This window comes from Arachis stenosperma, chromosome 1 (assembly GCF_014773155.1).
Source record: "Arachis stenosperma cultivar V10309 chromosome 1, arast.V10309.gnm1.PFL2, whole genome shotgun sequence".
Classification (NCBI taxonomy): Eukaryota; Viridiplantae; Streptophyta; class Magnoliopsida; order Fabales; family Fabaceae; genus Arachis; species Arachis stenosperma.
In genome coordinates, this window is record NC_080377.1 from 66,404,758 (window position 1) to 66,428,594 (window position 23,837).

The 23,837-nt window shown below is 38.8% G+C and overlaps 1 non-coding gene across 1 annotated transcript; it reads left to right on the forward strand.

Annotated features, from left to right (window-relative positions):
• The first annotated feature begins 16,238 nt into the window (after nucleotides 1–16,238).
• LOC130948547 (small nucleolar RNA R71) lies at nucleotides 16,239–16,346 on the forward strand. The gene has a single exon (XR_009073093.1). It is a non-coding gene; the product is annotated as a small nucleolar RNA R71 (small nucleolar RNA).
• Nucleotides 16,347–23,837: the final 7,491 nt, after the last annotated feature.

The window sequence follows — 23,837 nt, forward strand, 5'->3', positions numbered from 1 at the left end:
AGCATGTCCTCATGCTAAACTCAAGGAGACCAAATAAATGAGTAGGGAAAGGCAAGACTCATGCAATGCAACCTATGAATGTGAATGCAACTACAAGCTAAAATGATTCTACCTACTTGGTGAAAAAGTAAATAAATCTTTCAAGAATAAATATGAACTGGATTTCACTAATTCAAATCACAAAATACAATACAAATAACTTGCAAGAAGAAGATAGCTCATGAAAGCAGGGAACATAGAATTAAGCGCTGAACCCTCACTCATAGTGTATATCACTCTAATCTCTCAGGTGTATAGGGTCAATTCTCTCAATTCTCTACTAATCTTGCTTTCTATAGCTTGCTCTTCATCTAACAATCAACAAAAAATTTAATGCACCAATACACAAATCAAGAGGTCTTTTAACGGTTGTAATGGGGTTAGGGTTAAGGGTTGTATTTGGCCAAGTGGACTAAAATTTGAATCCTTAATTAACATAAACTTTCCACCTAACTCAAGATAATTCATTTAATTAAAATACAAAATCCAACTTCTCATTAACTGTGCTTTCCTACATATTTATGCATTCCAAGTTTTGAGTGCAGCTCATATGCATTGATTTCACTATTTATTTTGGGGCATTTTGTCCCCTTTTATTAATTGCTCTTTTCTTTTTTCTTTTTAACTTTTTTTTCTCAATGCATATGATTAAAGTATTGAATACAATAATATGTGCTCAACCATTATTTTGCACATTTTCACTAAAATATACAACGCCCAATTATTCAAACCAAATATTTTCAAACCCAACTTCCCCACACTTAAATCATGAGCACTTTTACTAGTCTAAGCTAACCAAGGATTCAAATTAAGGACATTATTGTTTTCCACTTAGAGTTAGTAATGTGCTAAAGTAAAGAACAAATGGGTATATTAGGCTCAAATTGGTTTGCAAAGGATAATGAAAGGGTAAGGCCATATGGGTATGTAAGCTTAGTGAAACAAAGGCCTCAATCATATCAGTGCATGCATACATCAAACAATAGAAATATAGAATTAAGCAAGACAAAGATCACAATTTTAGAGAGAAAAACACACACCAAAAATAAAATATTGGTTGATAAAATGCAACCAATCAAATAGGCTCAAAATCTCACTGGTTTTGTGTGTTCGAGCTCTAAACCATGTTCCAAAATAAGATTTCTTCAAACAAGTTTTTCAAAAGGTTTTATTCAAATTAGTGAAATACTATAAAAATTTCTTGAAAAAGAAAATATTACTTTAACCAAGTGGTAAAATATGCACAAAAAAAAATAAACATACAATCAAATATGCAAATGCAACAACTAACAAGAAAAATAAATCATTGGTGTTGAGGTAGAAGAGTAACTAACCCATGGACATCGATATCGACCTCCCCACACTTAAAGATTGCACCGTCCTCGGTGCATGCTAAGATGTGCAAGTGGACAGGTTGTGGTTCCTCAGCTAGTGCTCTTTTTGTTCCTTTCCTTGTCGGTGGTTTTGGGGGTAGCTTTCTCTTTGCCTTTCTTAGTGGCCATTCTGAAAAAGGGAAGAGAAAGTAAATTAAATTCTAAGAGATAGAGCAAGGAAGAGGAATGAGTGAGTGATAGTCAATGCACGCTATAGATCAATGAAGGTTACACATGGTCATGACAACATGTGAAAAGTTCATCAAATGGAATAGAATAAGTGCATGAAAGGGTAAGTAGATGCAGGATGTGTATTGGCATGCCGGCAAGGGCATGAGTAGCATAGATCAAGCATCACTCTGTAACAAACTATCATGGTTGTATTTACAATTAAAATCAATTAAGATAATAATAAATGGAATTTGTGAAAAGTGGGCATTAAATAGAATAATGTAGAAAAGGGCATGATGCCATACGAGCTTTTTCACAAACACATAGCATGCATGGTAAATAAGTCATTGAAAGTATTAAATTGAACATGCAAGTAATCTTTTTTTTAAAAGTTGTATAATTGTCAAACAATTCTTTGAATAATTCACAAGCAAATTAAATAAATATCTAACACCAATGAAGATAATGCAATGAATGAAACTATGCAAATAAATTAAATGGAAGTGAAGAGGGATGAGAAGAAGAAAGTAAAAAGGAAGAAGAAAGAAGAAAAGAAATAAGAAGGGAAGAAAAGAAGTAGATATAGGGAAGAAAAGATAAGATATTTGGCTGCTCTGGAAAAGTTGTGCGGCGGAAGTGACGCAGACGCGTGGGGGACGCGGTCGCGCGACTTGCGCTTAAATTAATCGACGCGGTCGCATCGGTCATGCGGCCGCGTCATAGGTGTTCTTCTTTAGGTGCGCGGTCGCGTCAATCATGCGGCCGCGTCGCTGCTTCTTCGCTCTTGGCACGCAGTCGCGTCGCCCATGCGATCGCGTGGATGCCAGTTTCTCCAAAACTCCGTTTTACACTTTTCTTCCATTTTTGTATGTTTCCTTTTTCATCCTTTAAGTCATTCCTGACTAAGAAGATCTAAACTATTCAACACACTAATCATGGCATCGAATGGAAAATAAAGGTAATTAAAATAATTAATTTTAAAGCATAGGAAACATGTTTTTCACATACATCGCATAATAAGGAAGGGAAAGTAAAACCATGCAATTAATATGAATAAGTGGGTGAAAGATTGAATAAATCACTCAAACTAAGCACAAAATATATCAAAAAATATGGGTTTATCAACCTCCCCACTTTTTCACATACTCATGCATTCTCTTTAATTCACATTCTATATGCATTGATTTTTATTGAACTTTACTTTGGGGCATTTTTGTCCCCTTTTTATTTCTTTTTCTTTTTTTTTTCTATATATATATATATATTTTTTTTCTTTATCATTTTTTTCACATTTTTTTTGTTTTTTCAAAAGTATATACAAACGTATCAATGCATATGGTTTTACATATAGTGCATGAATATGTACCCAATTCCCAATATTTTCAACAAAAATACAAAAATTACACTTTTACCTCAACCAATGTCCTAAGTTTCCCATACCCAAATGATACACACCCTCACTAGCCTAAGCTAATCAAAGATCCAAATTAAGGGATATTTATTGTTTTTCACTTAGGTGTAGTGATGTGCTAAAATTAAGAACAAAAGGGATTAAATAGGCTCAAATTTGGCTAACAATGGTTGATGAAAGGTAGGCTATTTGGGTAAGTGAGCTAAATAAAATGATGGCCTCAATCATATAAATGCATGTATACATGGAATAATGGACATATAGAATCAAACAAATCAAATATTACAATCATAGAAAGAGAATAATACACACAAGAATGGAAATAAGTGGTTATAAGATGTAACCACGCAATTAGGCTCAAAACTCACATGCTTGTGTTCTTAGCTCAAAAACCATGTTCTAAAATAAATTCTTCAAGCAAGTTTAACAATTTTTTTTCAAATTGGTAGGGTGCCCTAAAAACAGTTTCTTGAAAAAGAAATCATCACCCTAACCAAGTAGTCCTAACATAAAAAGAAATGGTAAAATATGTACAAATTCTAACTAACATGCAACCTATCATGCAATGCAACAACTAACTAACAAAGACAAAAATTAAGAATTGGTGTTGAAAGAAAGAAATTGTTACCCACACCTAGAAATTTGCACCGTCCTCGGTGTATGCAAAGAAGAGCAATATGGATGGGTTGCTACAATTGATGAGCTCATTCAAAAGGTTGTGCGGGTGAACTTGTTTGTTGCCTATTTAAAAGCCTTTCCAATCCTTTCCTTCTTGGTGGCCAACCTAAAAGGAGAGAAAAGAAATAAAATTAAGACTGCAACAAAGATATTAAAGCGAAGAGAACATAGGCGGGGCTAATGCCAAATAAAAGTAGGGTTCTCACTATATGGTAGCTACAATATATAAGTGAGAAGACAATATAAGCTAAGGCATATTAACTAATACTTGATGCAAGAATAAAGTCAAAGCATAGGTACATGACATGAAGAGCATGTTGCATTAAGCTTAATCAATAATTAACACAAACAAGATTAGTGATAAGCATGAGAGTATTTGGTCCCATCCTAACTCAATGATGATGAGGTATAAAAACAAGGGATCATGAGTCAAGAAGGGCTAAAGCATTAATCTTGTGTGTAGAGCAAATATTACAATTAATGCCAAACAAGTCACGAAGCACCAAGATTAACTAAGGAATTCTCAACAATTGAGTAAGAGCATTCAACAATATTATTAAAATAAGAAACTCGAAAAAAAATAAAGTAAAAGCAGGCTATAAAAACAAAATGGAAATGCGAAGAATAAAAGTATGCGAATGCAATGGACGAAAGAAAATGGAAGATGAGAAATTTTTTTTTACCGGCGCGGACGCGTCATGCACGCTTACACGCCGATGTGCATTTTGGCCGAAGCACGCGTACGCGCCAGGTGCGTGCACGCGCAGGATAGGTTGGGCGTAGGGCACAATGTCAGCTCAGGATTGGCCCAACTCTCTGGAAAATGTACCAGGAGGCAGGTAGCGCAATTGGCGCGTGCGCGCACAATGTGCGTACGCGTGCATTGTGCAATTAGAGTCAATGGCACGTACGCGTCAGGTGCACGTACGCGCGAGTGGGTTGGTGCCTCAGGCCCAATGTTCGCACAGTGCAGGCCTAACTCTCAGGTTTTTGGCTGGGGGTGGAATTTTTGCATCCACGCGTACACGTACATGGCGCATTCGCGTGGGTGATCGAAAATGCTTGAGGCGCGCGTACGTGCCAAGTGCGCACACGCGCCAGGTGCGCGCACACGCAGGTTGGTGCTCTGTTTTTCAAAATTTTCCAAATTCTTGCACCAAACCAAGCCTTCCGAACCTCCGAACAGCTACCAAAACACCATAAAACCTTATTTAACCTACTAAACTACTAATTATACTCAACAAACTCAACAAAATATGAAATTAAACTAATTACCAATATGTACAAAAGGAAAAAATGAAAAGAATTTACCATAGTGGGGTGTCTCCCACCTAGCACTTTTGTTTATTGTCCTTAAGTTGGACTTATGGGGAGTTTCTCTTAAGGTGGCTTGTGCTTGAAGCTATCCTTGAACATCCACCAATGCTTGAATCGCCAATAAGCTTTAGTATTCAAAGATGATAACTCCAAGCCTTGATGGAGTTCCACACAAGCCATGGGCTCCCAAATTTGATTCTCCTTGTGTGATCTGGGATCCCACACTTTGTTTTGACACCCATCTTCAAATTGATCATCATGATTCCAATTGGGTGGCATGACCTTAGAATTCTCAATTAAGCATCCAAACATTCTCCTAGACCCATATAATTTGGTTCTACATCAACCATTACTATTCAGCTTTGAGCATGCAACCATTATGAACTTAGAGTGATGTTCCCAACCACTACACAACTCTCTCTTACTCCTAACTCCACAAAGAGCTCTAAGTTGCCCATTATTTTCAATCAAACCATATTCAAATGAGAAAGTGAATCTTAGGGATAGAAATTTTACCCAATTGAATGTTGTGTTGGATGATGGTGACTTAGGAAGGGGGACCTGTTCCGAGGGTTACCTGAAACTGTAGGTCGATCTCGGACGAGACCTTCTGTACTGGTCGGAGCTGTTGTGTCCGACTTGTTGGACTTGGTGATGGTGCTGATCCTTCGTCACCGGAGGGTGGTGGTACCTGCAAGGGACTCCGATGCTTAAGTTAGCAAGGGTATTAATCAGGTTTTTTGTAGAATCAGAGTCTGAGTTATACCTGGGTGCTCCAGTGTATTTATAATGGTGTAGAGAGACCTTCCTTAGATAAGATAAGTTAGTTATCTTATCTTATCTTTATCTTCGAGTGAGGCCATCCTATCTTTAAGGGAACCGCCTTCATCTCTCTAGGCTTGGGCTGCCCTTGGATTCGCGTCGTGTTCCTCTGTTTGGGCCCTTTATTGGGCTTTTCTGGTAGTTTGGCCGAGCTCTTTGAGAAGAGGTCGGATTGTCCTGACCTGAAGAGGTCGGTCGCTTTGTCGGTAGAACATCCTGGGTCGGACAGCTCAACCCAGGGTATGAACAGTGCCCCTGCTTGAGCTCGGTCTTCCTTTTGAGGTCGAGTCTTTAGTTTTAGGACTTCGATCCTTCTCGGGTGAAACCGAACTCGAGCATTTCATCGATTTTATCTTTGTAGAGTTCCTTTTGAATACGAAACATTTCTGTTCCATTTCCTCTGAAAGCGCGCACTTTTGCATTAGTGTCATGGCCTTGGGAATGCGCGAGGGTTTTTATTGCCCTCATTAATTGGTTTTTGATGCTCCATTTCTTTTGGCTTTTATTTTGAATTTTACTCTCAAGAAACGTTTTTCTTCTTCTCTTGCTTTTTGCTGTAACTTTCCTTTTTCTTCTCTCCTTCTGTTTTCATTTGAAAACTTACGTTTTTTGTGTTTCTCCTTGCAACATTGTTTGGTGATCGTATGTGCTTTCTTTGTTTTCGACGGTAATTTCTGGTTTCTTCGTCTTCAACCTCCTTGCGCACTCTTCTCCTTTTCCAGGTTGGTTTTGCTTTTTCTTTCGTCGTCTATTTTTGCTGCTCTATTTTTTATTCTTTTGGTGAAGTTTTTATTTTGACTGAGTGCATATTGGAAAGCTTGAATCTTTGTATATTATCACGCTCGGTTTATCACTATGATGCATGTTTTCTGGTTTTCCTTTTGACCTTATGTATGCTTCGGGGTGTATTTTTCTGGTTTGACTCTTTTAGGGCTTCGTATGCTACTGCTGCTTTCTGAACTGTTGTTTTTTAGAAAGGTTGCTCCTTTTGATGGCTTTTGTCCTGTTGATTGCTTTTCTTTGATGGAGATTATTTTTTTTTTATTTTTGCCCTTTTTTTCTTGGGACGCTGCTTTGTTGGGAGAGGGTTATTTTCTCTGCTGAGGGTTTCGTTTTTATCTTTTGTAGATTTTTCTGAGACTTTACTCTGTCATTGCCTCCAAAGGATGCCCCTGGACCTTGGTGTGCGTCTTGGGGTCTTCCTTTTACTGTTTGTGTGCTCGAGATCACGTTGTCCAAGTTGCTTCCATATTGCCCGAATTTGTTTTTGGGTTAGTAGTCCGTTTCCTTTTCTTTGTTTGTAGGATTAGTTGGCCATGTCATCTCGCAAAAATATTGTCGAGGTGTCTTCTAAGGTTCCTGAGGGGATGGTTGATTGGGTAGATTCTATGGTCCTTCTGTGTGTCTCACTGGTTGACTCAGAGTTTTGTCAACAACTTAGGCAATTTCATAGGATCTGTGGCAACGGTAGTGATGAGAAGAATTATGATCTCGTATCTCCAACTTCTGAGGAAAGGGTCTATTTTTCTACCCGAATTGCTGGAGAGCGTCCTTTTTTCTATGCCTACGACTTCCTTTTTAGTCAAATGAATATTACTCTTCCTTTTCCCCCTTTTGAGACCAACCTGTTATGGTCCTGTAATGTAGCTCCATACCAACTTCATCCAAATTCCTGAGTTTGATGCTAGGGCATCTAGGCCAGTTTTACTGACCTTTTCTTTACTATTTTAGGATAGTTTCATGCATTTTCTTAGTAAATAAGGCAAGTTTTGGATGAAAATACACTTATACCATGATTCAGGCAAGTATTGTGAATTTTATATGATTTCATGAGAATTAAGCATGAATTGAATGATATAATTGATGATGCATAATCTCATGACTTGGAGCAAAACTTTGATGCACTTTAATTGCTTGATTTTAGGACAAAGGAAGTAAGGAAGAGCCACGTTAGTAGCCACGCCAATCTAATTAATGTGACCACTAATGTGGAAGAGAAAAGTGATTGCCAATAACGTCTTTGAAGCCATCATAGCTCACGTTAATTGCCACGTTAACTACATTAACATGGTAGTTAACGTGGAAGAAAAGGGAGCTCTAGCATTAGTGGTAAAAGTGAATACCACTAATGCTCCAAATTGGCAATTGGCCATGTTAAGAGTCACCTTAACTCAGTTAACGTGAACTCTAACGTAGAAGGGGAAGACAATGCCAACGTTAGTGACACTCACCTTTGTCACTAACGTTGGATTAAGCCAACATTGCCCACGTTAGTGGTCACGTTAAGACCACTAAAGTGAGAGATAACATGGAGCTAAGCATGATGAGCCAATGTTAGTGACACTCACCTTTGTCACAAACGTTGGAGATGGCATTCACTACCACGTTAGTCGCCACGTTAATCCAATTAACATGAGCTCAAACGTGGGAAGGAGGGGCGTTTGGAGCGTTAGTGACAAAGGTAAGTGTCACTAACTCTCGAAGCTTAGGCATGCTGATGAGCGGATAATTTATACGCTTTTTGGCATTATTTTTAGTATATTTTTAGTATGTTTTAGTTAGTTTTTATTATATTTTTATTAGTTTTTAGTTAAAATTCACTTTTCTGGACTTTACTATGAGTTTGTGTGTTTTTCTGTGATTTCAGGTATTTTCTGGCTGAAATTGAGGGACCTGAGCAAAAATCTGATTCAGATGCTGAAAAGGACTGTAGATGCTGTTGGATTCTGACCTCCCTGCACTCGAAGTGGATTTTCTGGAGTTACAGAAGCCCAATTGGTGCGCTCTCAATTGCGTTAAAAAGTAGACATTCTGGGCTTTCCAGCAATATATAATAGTCCATACTTTTACCCGAGATTTGATGGCCCAAATTGGCGTTCCAAATCAGCTCAAGACTGCCCGGCGTTAAACGCCGGAACTGGCACAGAAGTGGGAGTTAAACGCCCAAACTGGCACAAAAGCTGGCGTTTAACTCCAAGAAAAGTCTCTACACATGAAAGCTTCAATGCTCAGCCCAAGCACACACCAAGTGGGACCGGAAGTGGATTTTTACGTCATTTACTCATTTTTGTAAATCTTAAGCTACTAGTTCTCTATAAATAGGACCTTTTGCTATTTTATTTTCATCTTGGTTCTTCTGGTTCCCTCTCTGGGGCCAAAGCCAATGATCACCATTATCACTTATGTATTTTCAACAGTGGAGTTTCTACACACCATAGATTAAGGTGTGGAGCTCTGCTGTACCTCGAGTATTAATGCAATTACTATTGTTCTTCTATTCAATTCAGCTTATTCTTGTTCTAAGATATTCATTTGCACCCAAGAACATGATGAATGTGATGATTATGTGACGCTCATCATCATTCTCACTTATAGACGCGTGCCTGACAACCACTTCCATTCTACAAGCAAACAAGGCTTGAAAGTTTATCTCTTGGATTCCTTAATCAGAATCTTCGTGGTATAAGCTAGAATTGATGGCGGCATTCAAGAGAATCCGGAAGGTCTAAACCTTGTCTGTGGTATTCTGAGTAGGATTCAAGGATTGAATGACTGTGACGAGCTTCAAACTCGCGATTGTGGGGCGTTAGTGACAGACGCAAAAGAATCACTGGATTCTATTCCGACATGATCGAGAACCGACAGCTGAATAGCCGTGCTGTGACAGAGCGCGTTGAACATTTTCACTGAGAGGACGGGATTGTAGCCATTGACAACAGTGATGCCCAACATACAGCTTGCCATGGAAAGGAGTAAGAAGGATTGGATGAAGACAGTAGGAAAGCAGAGAGACGGAAGGGACAAAGCATCTCCATACGCTTATCTGAAATTCTCACCAATGAATTACATAAGTATCTCTATCTTTATTTTACTTATCATTTATCCTCCATAACCATTTGAATCTGCCTGACTGAGATTTACAAGATGACCATAGCTTGCTTCATACCAACAATCTCCGTGGGATCGACCCTTACTCGCGTAAGGTTTATTACTTGGACGACCCAGTGCACTTGCTGGTTAGTTGTGCGAAGTTGTGATAAAGAGTTGAGATTGCAATTGAGCGTACCATATTGATGGCGCCATTGCTGATCACAATTCCGCACACCACATGCCCACGTTAAGAGTCACGTTAGTTATACTAACGTGAACTCTAACGTAGGGAAAGGGGGCACAAGGCAACGTTATTGGAAAAGGTGATTCCCAATAACATTCGCGAAGGACCAAGAAGCAATGTTAGTGGTCACGTTAGTGATACTAACGTTGAAATTAACGTTGATCATTTTGGGTTAGAACGTGATGTGCATAAACTTGATATGCTACGATTTTAGGAAATTGCACGAACGGCAAAATTCCTTCCGGCAAGTGCACCGATTATCGTCAAGTAAAAACTCACAATAGAGTGAGGTCGAATCCCACAAGGATTGGTTGAATGAGCAATTCGAATTAGAAGTTTGTTTAGTTGAGCGGAATCAACTTTTGGATGTGAATTTGCATAAAGTAAATGTGGCAGGAAACATAAATTGCAAGGAATTGAAATTGCATAAACTTAAATTGCGAGAATTAAGGTGCGAGAAAGTAAATTGCTGAAAGTAAAAGGGAATTGGGGTGATTGCATGAATTGAAATTTCAGAATGTAAATAGAAAAGGATAGATCAGAGATGGGGAATTCATTGGGGTCAGGAGATATTGAAATCGCCGAATCTAAACATTTTCATCTCTTCCTCAACCAATGCATTCATTGAATCTTGCTTGGCAATCTTATATGATTGGATCCCAATTCCTTGGCTCACCAATTCTCTCTAAAAACAAACAAATTCCCAATCCCTTGGTTTAAATGTTCATAAGAAGAGATGATGCTCGATCACTGATTATACCACACAGTTTCATGGACCACAATTTGGTAGGATTACATGTCACAATATCCATCCAAACCCCAATCCAATTCACTGTGAGAAAGCTTATCTAGCATGAATCCATCATTCCTTTCCCAAGGTTCCGAAGGATTCCAATTATGGGTAGTTTCTTTCCCAAGACAACTACCCAATGGAATTAGATCGAGAAGCTTTCTAACAAAATTCAAGAGAAAAGATTGAAGAAGAAGATAAAACTATTATTGATTCATTGAATTACAATAGAGCTCCCTAACCCAATGAAAGGGGTTTAGTGAGTCATAGCTCTGAATTCAATTACAAAGAGTATGAAAACTAGCAAATGATCAAAAAGTTCCCTACTGTCAAAAGTGCCAACTAACTTCAATTCTATCCTATTTATACACTTTCTAAATTGAGCTTCTGTTGAGTTTCTTGGGCTTTGAGGCTTTCTCTTGATTTCCTTTTGCTTTGGGTTTATGATCCATAATCCTGATGAGACTGTGATCCAATTCTGTAACATTCATTGAGCAAACTTAGTGATAAACAAGTAATGACACAAGACTCAACAAATTGAAGTTCCAGACTCATCAATTCTTCCGGCCCAATCCCATAAACCATGATATTCAATTGGGTTTCATACCATAATACGTTTAAGTTAATATCTGTGCTCAAATGCTAACTTAAACTTCAATATATTTGGCCCAGAAACCCTTTCAAAAGGTGGCGTTTAAGTTGAAGTTTAAGTTTCAGTTTAAGGTTAAACTGAAACTTAAACGTGGAATTGGAAGAAAGCAACCCAGGGGTGTAAAATGTCGAACACGTTTAAGCTTCAGTTTAAGGTTAAACTGAAGCTTAAACGTGGAAATGAAGAAAACAACCCTGGAGGAGCAATTGGGTCGAACACGTTTAACCTCCAGTTTAAGGTTAAACTGGAGGTTAAACGTTGGTGCGCGAAATTGTGATCACTACAACTTCGCACAACTAACCAGCAAGTGCACTGGGTCGTCCAAGTAATAAACCTTACGCGAGTAAGGGTCGATCCCACGGAGATTGGTGGTATGAAGTAAGCTATGGTCATCTTGTAAATCTCAGTCAGGCAGACTCAAAGGGATATAGTGATGAACGAAAATAACATAAAAGATAAAGATAGAGATACTTATGTATATCATTGGTGTAAGAGCTTCAGACAAGTGTATGAAGATGCCTTCCCTTCCGTCTCTCTGCTTTCTTACTGTCTTCATCCAATCCTTCTTACTCCTTTCCATGGCAAGCTCGTGTAGGGTTTCACTGTTGTCAGCAGCTACCTCCCATCCTCTCAGTGAAAGCGATTGCATATGCTCCGTCACAGCATAGCGGAATTCATCTGTCGGTTCTCAATCAGGCGCGGAATAGAATCCAGTGATTCTTTTGCGTTATCACTAACGCCCCGCCCTCAGGGTTTGAAGCACGTCACAGTCATTCAGTCATTGAATCCTACTCAGAATACCACAGACAAGGTTAGACCTTCCGGATTCTCTTGAATGCCGCCATCAGGTCCTGCCTATACCACGAAGACTCCGAAGAATCCAAGAGATATTCACTAAGCCTCAGATGCTTATAGAACAAGAATGGTTGTCAGTCACCTTGTTCATGGGTGAGAATGGTGATGGGCGTCAATCATCACCTTCATCATGTTGAAGAACAAGTGATATCTTGGATAAAGAACAAGTGGAATTGAATGGAAGAACAATAGTAATTGCATTAATACTCGAGGTACAGCAGAGCTCCACACCTTAATCTATGGTGTGTAGAAACTCCACCGTTGAAAATACATAAGAACAAAAGTGATCATTGGTTTCGGCCCCAGAGAGGGAACCAGAAGAACCAAGATGAAAATACAATAGTAAAAGGTCCTACTTATAGAAACTAGTAGCCTAAGGTGTACAAGAATGAGTAAATGACATAAAAATCCACTTCCGGGCCCACTTGGTGTGTGCTTGGGCTGAGCAATGAAGCATTTTTCGTGTAGAGACTCTTCTTGGCGTTTAACTCCAGCTTTTATGCCAGTTTGGGCGTTTAACTCCCAATTAGGTGCCAGTTCCGGCGTTTAACGCTGGGAATTCTGAGGGTGACTTTGAACGCCGGTTTGGGCCATCAAATCTTGGACAAAGTATGGACTATTATATATTTCTGGAAAGCCCAGGATGTCTACTTTCCAACGCCGTTGAGAGCGCGCCAATTGGGCTTCTGTAGCTCCAGAAAATCCACTTCGAGTGCAGGGAGGTCAGAATCCAACAGCATCTGCAGTCCTTTTGAGTCTCTGAATCAGATTTTTGCTCAGATCCCTCAATTTCAGCCAGAAAATACCTGAAATCACAGAAAAACACACAAACTCATAGTAAAGTCCAGAAAAGTGAATTTTAATTAAAAACTAATGAAAATATACTAAAAACTAACTAAAAGATACCAAAAACCTACTAAAAACAATGCCAAAAAGCATACAAATTATCCGCTCATCACAACACCAAACTTAAATTGTTGCTTGTCCCCAAGCAACTGAAAATCAAGTAAGATAAAAAGAAGAGAATATACTATAAACTCCAAATTATCAATGAAACTAAGCTCCAAATTAGATGAGCGGGACTAGTAGCTTTTTGCCTCCGAACAGTTTTGGCATCTCACTTTATCCTTTGAAATTCAGAATGATTGGCTTCTTTAGGAACTCCGAATCCAGATAGTGTTATTGATTCTCCTAGTTAAGTATGATGATTCTTGAACACAGCTATTTTATGAGTCTTGGCCGTGGCCCAAAGCACTCTGTCTTCCAGTATTACCACCGGATACATACATGCCACAGACACATAATTGGGTGAACCTTTTCAGATTGTGACTCAGCTTTGCTAAAGTCCCCAATTAGAGGTGTCCAGGGTTCTTAAGCACACTCTTATTGCCTTGGATCACAACTTTATTTCTTTCTTTTTCTTTCTTTTTCTCTTTCTCCCCTTTTTTTTTTCGTTTTTCTCCTTCTTTTTCTCTTTTTTTTTTTTTTTTTGTATTCACTGCTTTTTCTTGCTTCAAGAATCATTTTTATGATTTTTCAGATCCTCAGTAACATGTCTCCTTTTTCATCATTCTTTCAAGAGCCAACAATTTTAACATTCATGAACCACAAATTCAAAAGACATATGCACTGTTTAAGCATACATTCAGAAAACAAAAAGTATTGTCACCACATCAAACTAATTAAGCTAGTTTTAAAGATGAATTTGAAATCCTGTACTTCTTGTTCTTTTGTGATAAAAACAGTTTTCATTTAAGAAAGGTGATGGATTCATATTCATAGCTTTAAGGCGTAGACACTAAGACACTAATGATCATAAGACACAAACATGGATAAACATAAAGCACTAAAATTCGAAAAACAGAAGAATAAAGAACAAGGAGATTAAAGAACGGGTCCACCTTAGTGATGGCGGCTCTTTCTTCTTCTTGAAGATCCTATGGAGTGCTTGAGCTCCTCAATGTCTCTTCCTTGTCTTTGTTGCTCCTCTCTCATGATTTTTTGATCTTCTCTGGTTTCATGGAGAATGATGGAGTGTTCTTGATGCTCCACCCTTAGTTGTCCCATGTTGGAACTTAATTCTCCTAGGGAGGTGTTCAGTTGCTCCCAATAGTCTTGTGGAGGAAAATGCATCCCTTGAGGTATCTTAGGGATCTCTTGATGAGAGGGGTCTCTTGTTTGCTCCATCTTCTTCTTAGTGATGGGCTTGAGGTCATGCCTTCTCAGTTGAACCGGCTTTGGATGCCATAAATGGTTATGGAAAAACAAAAAGCAATGCTTTTACCACACCAAACTTAAAAGGTTTGCTCGTCCTCGAGCAAAAGAAGAAAGAAGAGAGTAGAAGAAGAAGAAATGGAGGAGAGGGAGATGGCTTTGTGGTTAGGCCAAAGAGGGGAAGAAGTGGTGTTTTATGAAGGATGGATGTGAGTGGTGAAGAGAAAGAGATGTTGAGGTGATTGATGAATGGGTGAAGAAGAAGAGAGAGTGGTGGGGTTGTTTGGGGATCCTGTGGGGTCCACAGATCCTTAGGTGTCAAGGAAAAGTCATCCCTGCACCAAATAGCATCAAAATCCACGTTTTGAGCCATTTCTGGCGTTAAACGCCGGGCTGGTGCCCATTCCTGGCGTTTAACGCCAGGTTCTAGCCCTTTTCTGGCGTTTAACGCCAGTCTGGTGCCCCTTTCTGGCGTTAAACGCCCAGAATGGTGCCAGACTGGGCGTTAAACGCCCAACTGCTAGCCTCACTGGCGTTTAAACGCCAGTGAGTTCTTCCTCCAGGGTGTGCTGTTTTTCTTCCTGTTTTTCATTCTGTTTTTGCTTTTTCAATGGATTTTGTGACTTCTCATGATCATCAACCTACAAAAAAGATAAAATAACAAAATAGTTAACTATAAAACATTGGGTTGCCTCCCAACAAGCGCTTCTTTAATGTCAGTAGCTTGACAGATGGCTCTCATGGAGCCTCACAAATGATCAGAGCAATGTTGGAACCTCCCAACACCAAACTTAGAGTTTGAATGTGGGGGTTCAACACCAAACTTAGAGTTTGGTTGTGGCCTCCCAACACCAAACTTAGAGTTTGACTGTGGGGGCTCTATTTGTCTCTGATTTGAGGGAAGCTCTTCAAGCTTCCTCTCCATGATGATAGATGGATGTCCTTGGGCCTTAAACACCAAGGATTCTTCATTCACTTGAATGATCAACTCTCCTCTATCAACATCGATCACAGCCTTTGCTGTGGCTAGGAAGGGTCTGCCAAGGATGATGGATTTATCCATGCACTTCCCAGTCTCTAGGACTATGAAATCAGTAGGGATGTAGTGGTCTTCAATCTTAACCAAAACATTCTCTACAAGTCCAATGGAATCTCTATGGTCTCATTTTGAGCCTCAGATTCCCATGGTTCCTCATTGGGGAACTCATTGGAGGCCAGTGGACGTCCAGTGAGGTCTTCCTCAGTGGCGTTCACTGCCTCTTCTTCCTCCCAGAATTCGGCCATGTTGATGGCCTTGCACTCTCCTTTTGGATTTTCTTCTGTATTACTTGGGAGAGTACTAGGGGGGAGTTCAGTAACTTCCTTACTCAGCTGACCCACTTGTCCTTCCATATTCCTAATGGAGGACCTTGTTTCAGTCATGAAACTTTGAGTGGTCTTTATTAGATCAGAGACCATGGTTGCTAAGTTAGAGGTATTCTGCTTAGAACTCTCTGTCTGTTGCTGAGAAGATGATGGAAAAGGCTTGCCATTGCTAAACCTATTTCTTCCACCATTACTATTATTGAAACCTTGTTGAGGTCTCTCTTGATTCTTCCATGAGAAATTTGGGTGATTTCTCCATGAAGAATTATAGGTGTTTCCATAGGGTTCTCCTAGGTAATTCACCTCTTCCATTGAAGGGTTCTCAGGATCATAGGCTTCTTCCTCAGATGAAGAGATCCTCCAGCGGAGCTATCCAAAGACATTTTGGATAGTTCAGAGAGACCATCATAGAAAATACCTATGATGCTCCATTCAGAAAGCATGTCAGAAGGACACTTTCTGATTAATTGTTTGTATCTTTCCCAAGCTTCATAGAGGGATTCTCCATCCTTCTGTCTGAAGGTTTGGACTTCCACTCTAAGCTTACTCAATTTTTGAGGTGGAAAGAACTTTGCCAAGAAGGCATTGACTAGCTTTTCCCAAGAGTCCAGGCTTTCTTTAGGTTGAGAGTCCAACCATATTCTAGCTCTGTCTCTTACAGCAAAAGGGAATAGCATCAGTCTATAGACCTCAGGGTCAACCCTATTAGTCTTGACTGTGTCACAGATTTGCAAGAATTCAGCTAAGAACTGATGAGGATCTTCCATTGGAAGTCCATGGAACTTGCAATTCTGTTGCATTAGAGAAACTAATTGAGGCTTAAGCTCAAAGTTGTTTGCTCTAATGGCAGGGATAGAGATGCTTCTCCCATAAAAGTCGGGAGTAGGTGCAGTAAAGTCACCCAGCACCTTCCTTGCATTGTTTGCATTGTTGTTGTTTTCGGCTGCCATGTGTTCTTCTTCTTTGAAGAATTCGGTCAGCTTCAACAAGAATGCCTTTGTCTTTGTTCCTGCTCATATGAAAGAGAAGAAAACAAGAAAATATGGAATCCTCTATGTCACAGTATAGAGATTCCTTGAGGTGTCAGAGGAAAAGAAAAGTAGAAGACAGAAGTAGAAAATTCGAACTTATCAAAGAAGATGGAGTTCGAATTTTGCATTAAGAGATAGTGTTAGTCCAAAAGTAGAAGGATGTGAGAAGAAGGGAAGTAATTTTCGAAAATTAAGTAAAAGATTTTGAAAACATTTTGAAAAACACTAATTGATTTTCGAAAACAAAAGTGGGAAAGAAGTAAAGTGATTTTTGAAAAAGATTTTGAAATTAGAAATTAAAAAGATTTGATTGAAAACTATTTTGAAAAAGATGTGATTAAAAAGATTTGATTGAAAAGTTATGGTTTTAAAAAGATGTGATTGAGAAGATATGATTTGAAAACAATTTTAAAAGATATGATTTGAAAACAATTTGAAAAGATATGGTTTTGAAAAAGATTTGATTTTGAAAAGCTTTGAAAACTTGAAAAAAATTTGATTTGAAAACAAAATCTTCCCCCTTGTGCCATCCTGGCGTTAAACGCCCAGAATGTGCACATTCTGGCGTTTAACGCCCAAACTACTACCCTTTTGGGCGTTAAACGCCCAACCAGGCACCCTGGCTGGCGTTTAAACGCCAGTCTGTCTTCTTCACTGGGCATTTTGAATGCCCAGCTTTTTCTGTGTGATTCCTCTGCAGTATGTTCTGAATCTTCAATTCTCTGTATTATTGACTTGAAAAGACTCAAATTAAAAATATTTTTGGATTTTTAATAATGAGGAATAATCAAAATGCAACTAAATAACAATGCATGCAAGACACCAAACTTAGCAGTTTGTATACTACTGACACTAACAAGATGAGAATGCATATGAGAAACAACAAAACACTCAAGTCAATAGAATTCAAAGATCAAAACAAGGAAATCATCAAGAACAACTTGAAGATTAGTGAAGACACATGCATAAATTCGAAAAATGCAAGAAAAACAGAAACATGCAATTGACACCAAACTTAAAATGAGACACTAGACTCAAACAAGAAATATTTTTGGATTTTATGATTTTGTAAAATTTTTTGTGCTTTTTCGAAAATTAAGTGAAAAGGAAAATAAAGGTATCAAAATTCTTACTGAGAATTCCAGGAATCATGCAATGTTAGTCTAAAGCTTTAGTCTAAAGGAATTAGACATGGCCGGCTAAGCTTCAGCAGGACATTGCATTCAAGAGCTAAATTGATGATGATCAATCAGCTTTGGTGATGATAAGAACATCACTTTGAAACACTAGAATTCACTCTTAAGAACTCTGAAAAATAAAAAATACCTAATCTAAGCAACAAGATGAACCGTCAGTTGTCCATACACAAGAACAATCCCCGGCAACGGCGCCAAAAACTTGGTGCGCGAAATTGTGATCACTACAACTTCGCACAACTAACCAGCAAGTGCACTGGGTCGTCCAAGTAATAAACCTTACGCGAGTAAGGGTCGATCCCACGGAGATTGGTGGTATGAAGCAAGCTATGGTCATCTTGTAAATCTCAGTCAGGCAGACTCAAAGGGATATAGTGATGAACGAAAATAACATAAAAGATAAAGATAGAGATACTTATGTATATCATTGGTGTAAGAGCTTCAGACAAGTGTATGAAGATGCCTTCCCTTCCGTCTCTCTGCTTTCTTACTGTCTTCATCCAATCCTTCTTACTCCTTTCCATGGCAAGCTCGTGTAGGGTTTCACTGTTGTCAGCAGCTACCTCCCATCCTCTCAGTGAAAGCGATTGCATATGCTCCGTCACAGCATAGCGGAATTCATCTGTCGGTTCTCAATCAGGCGCGGAATAGAATCCAGTGATTCTTTTGCGTTATCACTAACGCCCCGCCCTCAGGGTTTGAAGCACGTCACAGTCATTCAGTCATTGAATCCTACTCAGAATACCACAGACAAGGTTAGACCTTCCGGATTCTCTTGAATGCCGCCATCAGGTCCTGCCTATACCACGAAGACTCCGAAGAATCCAAGAGATATTCACTAAGCCTCAGATGCTTATAGAACAAGAATGGTTGTCAGTCACCTTGTTCATGGGTGAGAATGGTGATGGGCGTCAATCATCACCTTCATCATGTTGAAGAACAAGTGATATCTTGGATAAAGAACAAGTGGAATTGAATGGAAGAACAATAGTAATTGCATTAATACTCGAGGTACAGCAGAGCTCCACACCTTAATCTATGGTGTGTAGAAACTCCACCGTTGAAAATACATAAGAACAAAAGTGATCATTGGTTTCGGCCCCAGAGAGGGAACCAGAAGAACCAAGATGAAAATACAATAGTAAAAGGTCCTACTTATAGAAACTAGTAGCCTAAGGTGTACAAGAATGAGTAAATGACATAAAAATCCACTTCCGGGCCCACTTGGTGTGTGCTTGGGCTGAGCAATGAAGCATTTTTCGTGTAGAGACTCTTCTTGGCGTTTAACTCCAGCTTTTATGCCAGTTTGGGCGTTTAACTCCCAATTAGGTGCCAGTTCCGGCGTTTAACGCTGGGAATTCTGAGGGTGACTTTGAACGCCGGTTTGGGCCATCAAATCTTGGACAAAGTATGGACTATTATATATTGCTGGAAAGCCCAGGATGTCTACTTTCCAACGCCGTTGAGAGCGCGCCAATTGGGCTTCTGTAGCTCCAGAAAATCCACTTCGAGTGCAGGGAGGTCAGAATCCAACAGCATCTGCAGTCCTTTTGAGTCTCTGAATCAGATTTTTGCTCAGATCCCTCAATTTCAGCCAGAAAATACCTGAAATCACAGAAAAACACACAAACTCATAGTAAAGTCCAGAAAAGTGAATTTTAATTAAAAACTAATGAAAATATACTAAAAACTAACTAAAAGATACCAAAAACCTACTAAAAACAATGCCAAAAAGCATACAAATTATCCGCTCATCAAACGTGGAAAATGAGAAAGCAACCCTGGAGGAGAGAAATAGTCGAACACGTTTAACCTCCAGTTTAAGGTTAAACTGGAGGTTAAACGTGGAATTGCTCCTTGGTGAGAAAAAGTGTCGAACACGTTTAAGCTCCAGTTTAAGGTTAAACTGGAGCTTAAACGTGGAAATGCTCCTTTGGTTCAATTCTCATTCTGGCGTTTAACCTCCAGTTTAAGGTTAAACTGGAGGTTAAACGTGGAAATGCTTCTTAGTGCCTTTCTCATTCTGGCGTTTAACTTCCAGTTTAAGGTTAAACTGGAGGTTAAACGCCAGTTACAGCATTTCCTCCTTTCTCATGATTCTGGCGTTTAAGCTCCAGTTTAGGCTTAAACTGGAGCTTAAACTCCACATTTGATATTCAAGCTTCCTTTATTGATTTTGTTGCTTCCTTGCCTAGCCTCTTCTTCCCTGAAATCATCCAAACAATTGCATCAAAGTCTTGCAAAATTTCATGAGAAATCATCCATTCATAGCATTCAAGTAATATAACTAAAAACTCATGGAATTTGCATCAAAATCATACTGTTTGGATGGTTCATTGCTTTGTTGTTCATTTAACCATTCTTGGTTACTTTAAGCTCAAGAAAATGCATACAACAACTAAAACTAACAGAAAAATGCTAGTGAAACTAGCCTAAGATGCCTTGGCATCACAACACCAAACTTAATACTTGCTTGTCCCTAAGCAAGTCCTGAGTTATTTAAGAAGAAAGTATGAAACAGAAAGCAATTACATTGGCTATATTAGCAAGCATTTGAAGTTCATCAGAAGGGTTTAATGCAGAAAGTTGCAGCATCACTTTTTCATTCTTATCAGGTAGGATTATCACTTTTTCATTGCATCCATCAAACACTGCTATGGCCTCTTGTTATTCTTATGTCCTTGGCACTTTTTCTTTTCTTTGTTTTTCTTTTTCTTAGAGCTCTTTTGCTCCTTGTTTGCTCAGTGTCATGTGTTGCACAAGCCTTTGGCATTTTCTTTTTCTTATCAGTGCATTACACATATCCACTACAGGCATTTTAGTTCACATTTCTTCTTGAGACATTGGTGCCCAGCACCTCTTTGTGTGACTAAATGTTTTGTATTTAGGTTGCTCTTGATAATGGACTTTTGGTTGATAATCCCGGGTTAGTTAACCCAAGTTACCAAGTGTTGAAACACTCCACAGAACCTATTCATCCAAGCAGATCCTTAATACATAAACACCACAGGCATTTGTCTCAGAAGTTCAAACCATTGGTGCCTAGCTTATTTTCTCAATTTTTTTGCTTTTTGGTTGCCCTTTTTCAGTGGCTTTTTCTTTCTTTTTCATGGCCAAAGACATTTATTCATCAAGATCCATAGACAGTATTCAACTTCTACACAAAAATGATAATTCTACACTCAATTTCCAGTGAGCTGACTAAACAATCAAACATGCATACCACCACTTAATTCTACTTGATTTGTCACTAATTGAGCCAAGTTACTTTTGTTCAAACTTTTCTTTTATTTTTTGAAACAGAACAAGTATGGCAAGCATTTGTTTAAGAAGGTGAAGTTATATCCAAACATCTAGGCATTCACTTTATTCAAAGCAATAAACAGACAAACATACTAACAACTCCACATTCCAGAAAGATTCAACAATTACAGTTTAAACCAGAACAAGCATGCTTTTGTTTGCCTTTTAAAGAATGGTCAAGGAACAACACCACCTTGTGAAATTTCTTGTTTTCTCTTTGTTGTCAGGAAACAATTTGATTTCTCCTTCTTCTCCTAATTGTTGCTTCATGTTCTTTCTAAGATCCTTGTTTCCTTTCCTGCAAAGAGTGATGAAGTTGCTTGCTTCTCAAGCACTTGAGTGGTTAGCTCAACTATGTATGGGCAAGTGTATGAGTCTTAAGTTGGTGTGTGAACACCAAACTTAGTCTCCTACTTACTCCTCTGCTCTTTGAATCCTTGAATTCTTCTTGGAATGAAGTTACTACTAAGGAATTTAAGCATTTCTGTGATTGCTTAGAATGGTTGTTCCTTTCATATAATTCAAAGGTTGTTGTGTTCAGTTGATCTGTATGGTGGAACACCAAACTTAGAGTCACACATTCCCTTTTGAATTATTGATCCATGAATTCATTGTTTGGTGTGAAACACCAAACTTAATTCTTTGCAATACACAGAAACTACTTCACCTTTTTATTGAAACAATTAAAAGAAACAGCAAAAGAGTATTACCTCAGGTTGGGTTGCCTCCCAACAAGCGCTTCTTTAACGTCACTAGCTTGACGGTTGTCTTCCTCAGTTGAGGTGATATTTAACCTTGTCCTTCTCCTCCACATCTTATCCTTCCTTTTGTACCTGCACAAACAAACAAATTTGCTATTATTTTTCGGTCCATGTGAATAATGAATAGTACTTGCACATGTTTTTCATTCTTTTTGAATTGTAAATCAATGATTGTCTTCATGAGCTTGTAGCCGTGACCTTTGTATGTATGCACACTTATTACTGGACACCAAACTTAATGTTTGGTAATGTCTCCTGATGATATGAAATCCATGTTGGTTGTCCTTAATAATTATGCATAATTCTAATAAATCATAGTCACTTTGGCTCTTTGATCCTAAACAATTTTACTACCTAAAGTAATTGAAATCAAAGTATTAAAACGTGCAAATGGTATACTTGTCATGAATTTCTAAATCCAAAGGAACTTCTTGCTTTTCATTAACTGTGTTCAAAAGGAACACCAAACTTAATGTTTGGTTGTGCACCTTGAAAGATTGAATACAATTTGAATAAGATTTGGGGGTGCCTTCAGGTACACCAAACTTAGAGACCAATTGTATTTTACATGCAATGTTTAGTGCACCTTATCAACAGTTGTCCTGAGGATTCAAGTTCATGCATAAGAAACCATGCTTTATTAGATGCAGAGCAAAACAATAAAGAGTAAGGATACTAAAACATGGGTTGCCTCCCATGAAGCGCTTCTTTAACGTCACTAGCTTGACGGTTGTCCCTTGTTAGGGTGGATTGTAGTGCTTGATGTCTTCTCCTCTCACTATGGAGACATCCCCATTTGATTCCTTCATGATTTCCAAATGTTCCATAGAAAGAACTTTCCTGATTGTGAACACTTGAGGGAGCTGGGAAGGAATGGGTTTGAGGCCAGGTGGGATTGGCAGATAATGACTTGATATCACTTTATCTCCCGGAGAGAAACCTTCAGTGGGAATTTTCTTGTTTCTCCACCCTCTTGGCAATTTCTTTACAATTCTTCCCTCTCTCTTGAGGATTTCTTCATTGACCTTTATGCTAGGAGGACCCTTCTGATTTATTTCTATTGATTCTTGTGGCTTTAACTCTTGTAATTCTTGTTTGCCTTCAAAGGATTGTTTTAGAGTTTCAGCTGCTGAATTGCTTTCCTCCAAACACAGATTGCTACTATCATCCTTAGGCTTTTTAGGTTCTGGTTCAGGCTCAGATGCAGGTTTAAAAACATGGAAAATGAGCTGTTCATCATGTACTCTCAAAATTAGTTCTCCTTGTTCTATATCTATGAGCGCTCTAGCAGTGGCTAGAAATGGCCTTCCCAGAATGATAGGGTGTAGGTAGCTTTCCTCCATGTCCAAAATGACAAAGTCTGTGGGGAAAAAATAATTTCCCACTTTCACCAGCACATTCTCAACTACCCCTTCAGCTTGCTTTTGAGTTTTGTCAGCCAGTTGTATGATTACATCAGTGGATCTCACCTCATTCAGTTGTAGCCTCCTCATAAGAGTTAGAGGCATCACATTTATGCTAGCTCCTAGATCACAGAATCCTCTGTCAATTTTTGTTTCCCCTATGATGCAGGGGATATGAAAACTTCCTGGGTCTGTTTTCTTAGAGACCATATCCTTCTTGATGAGTGCACTGCATTCTTTGTTCATTATTACCGTTTGTCCTCTCTTCAAAACTCTTTTCTTGCTCAGCAATTCCTTCAAATACTTGATATGTGTAGGCATCTGCTGGAGAATCTCAAGAAA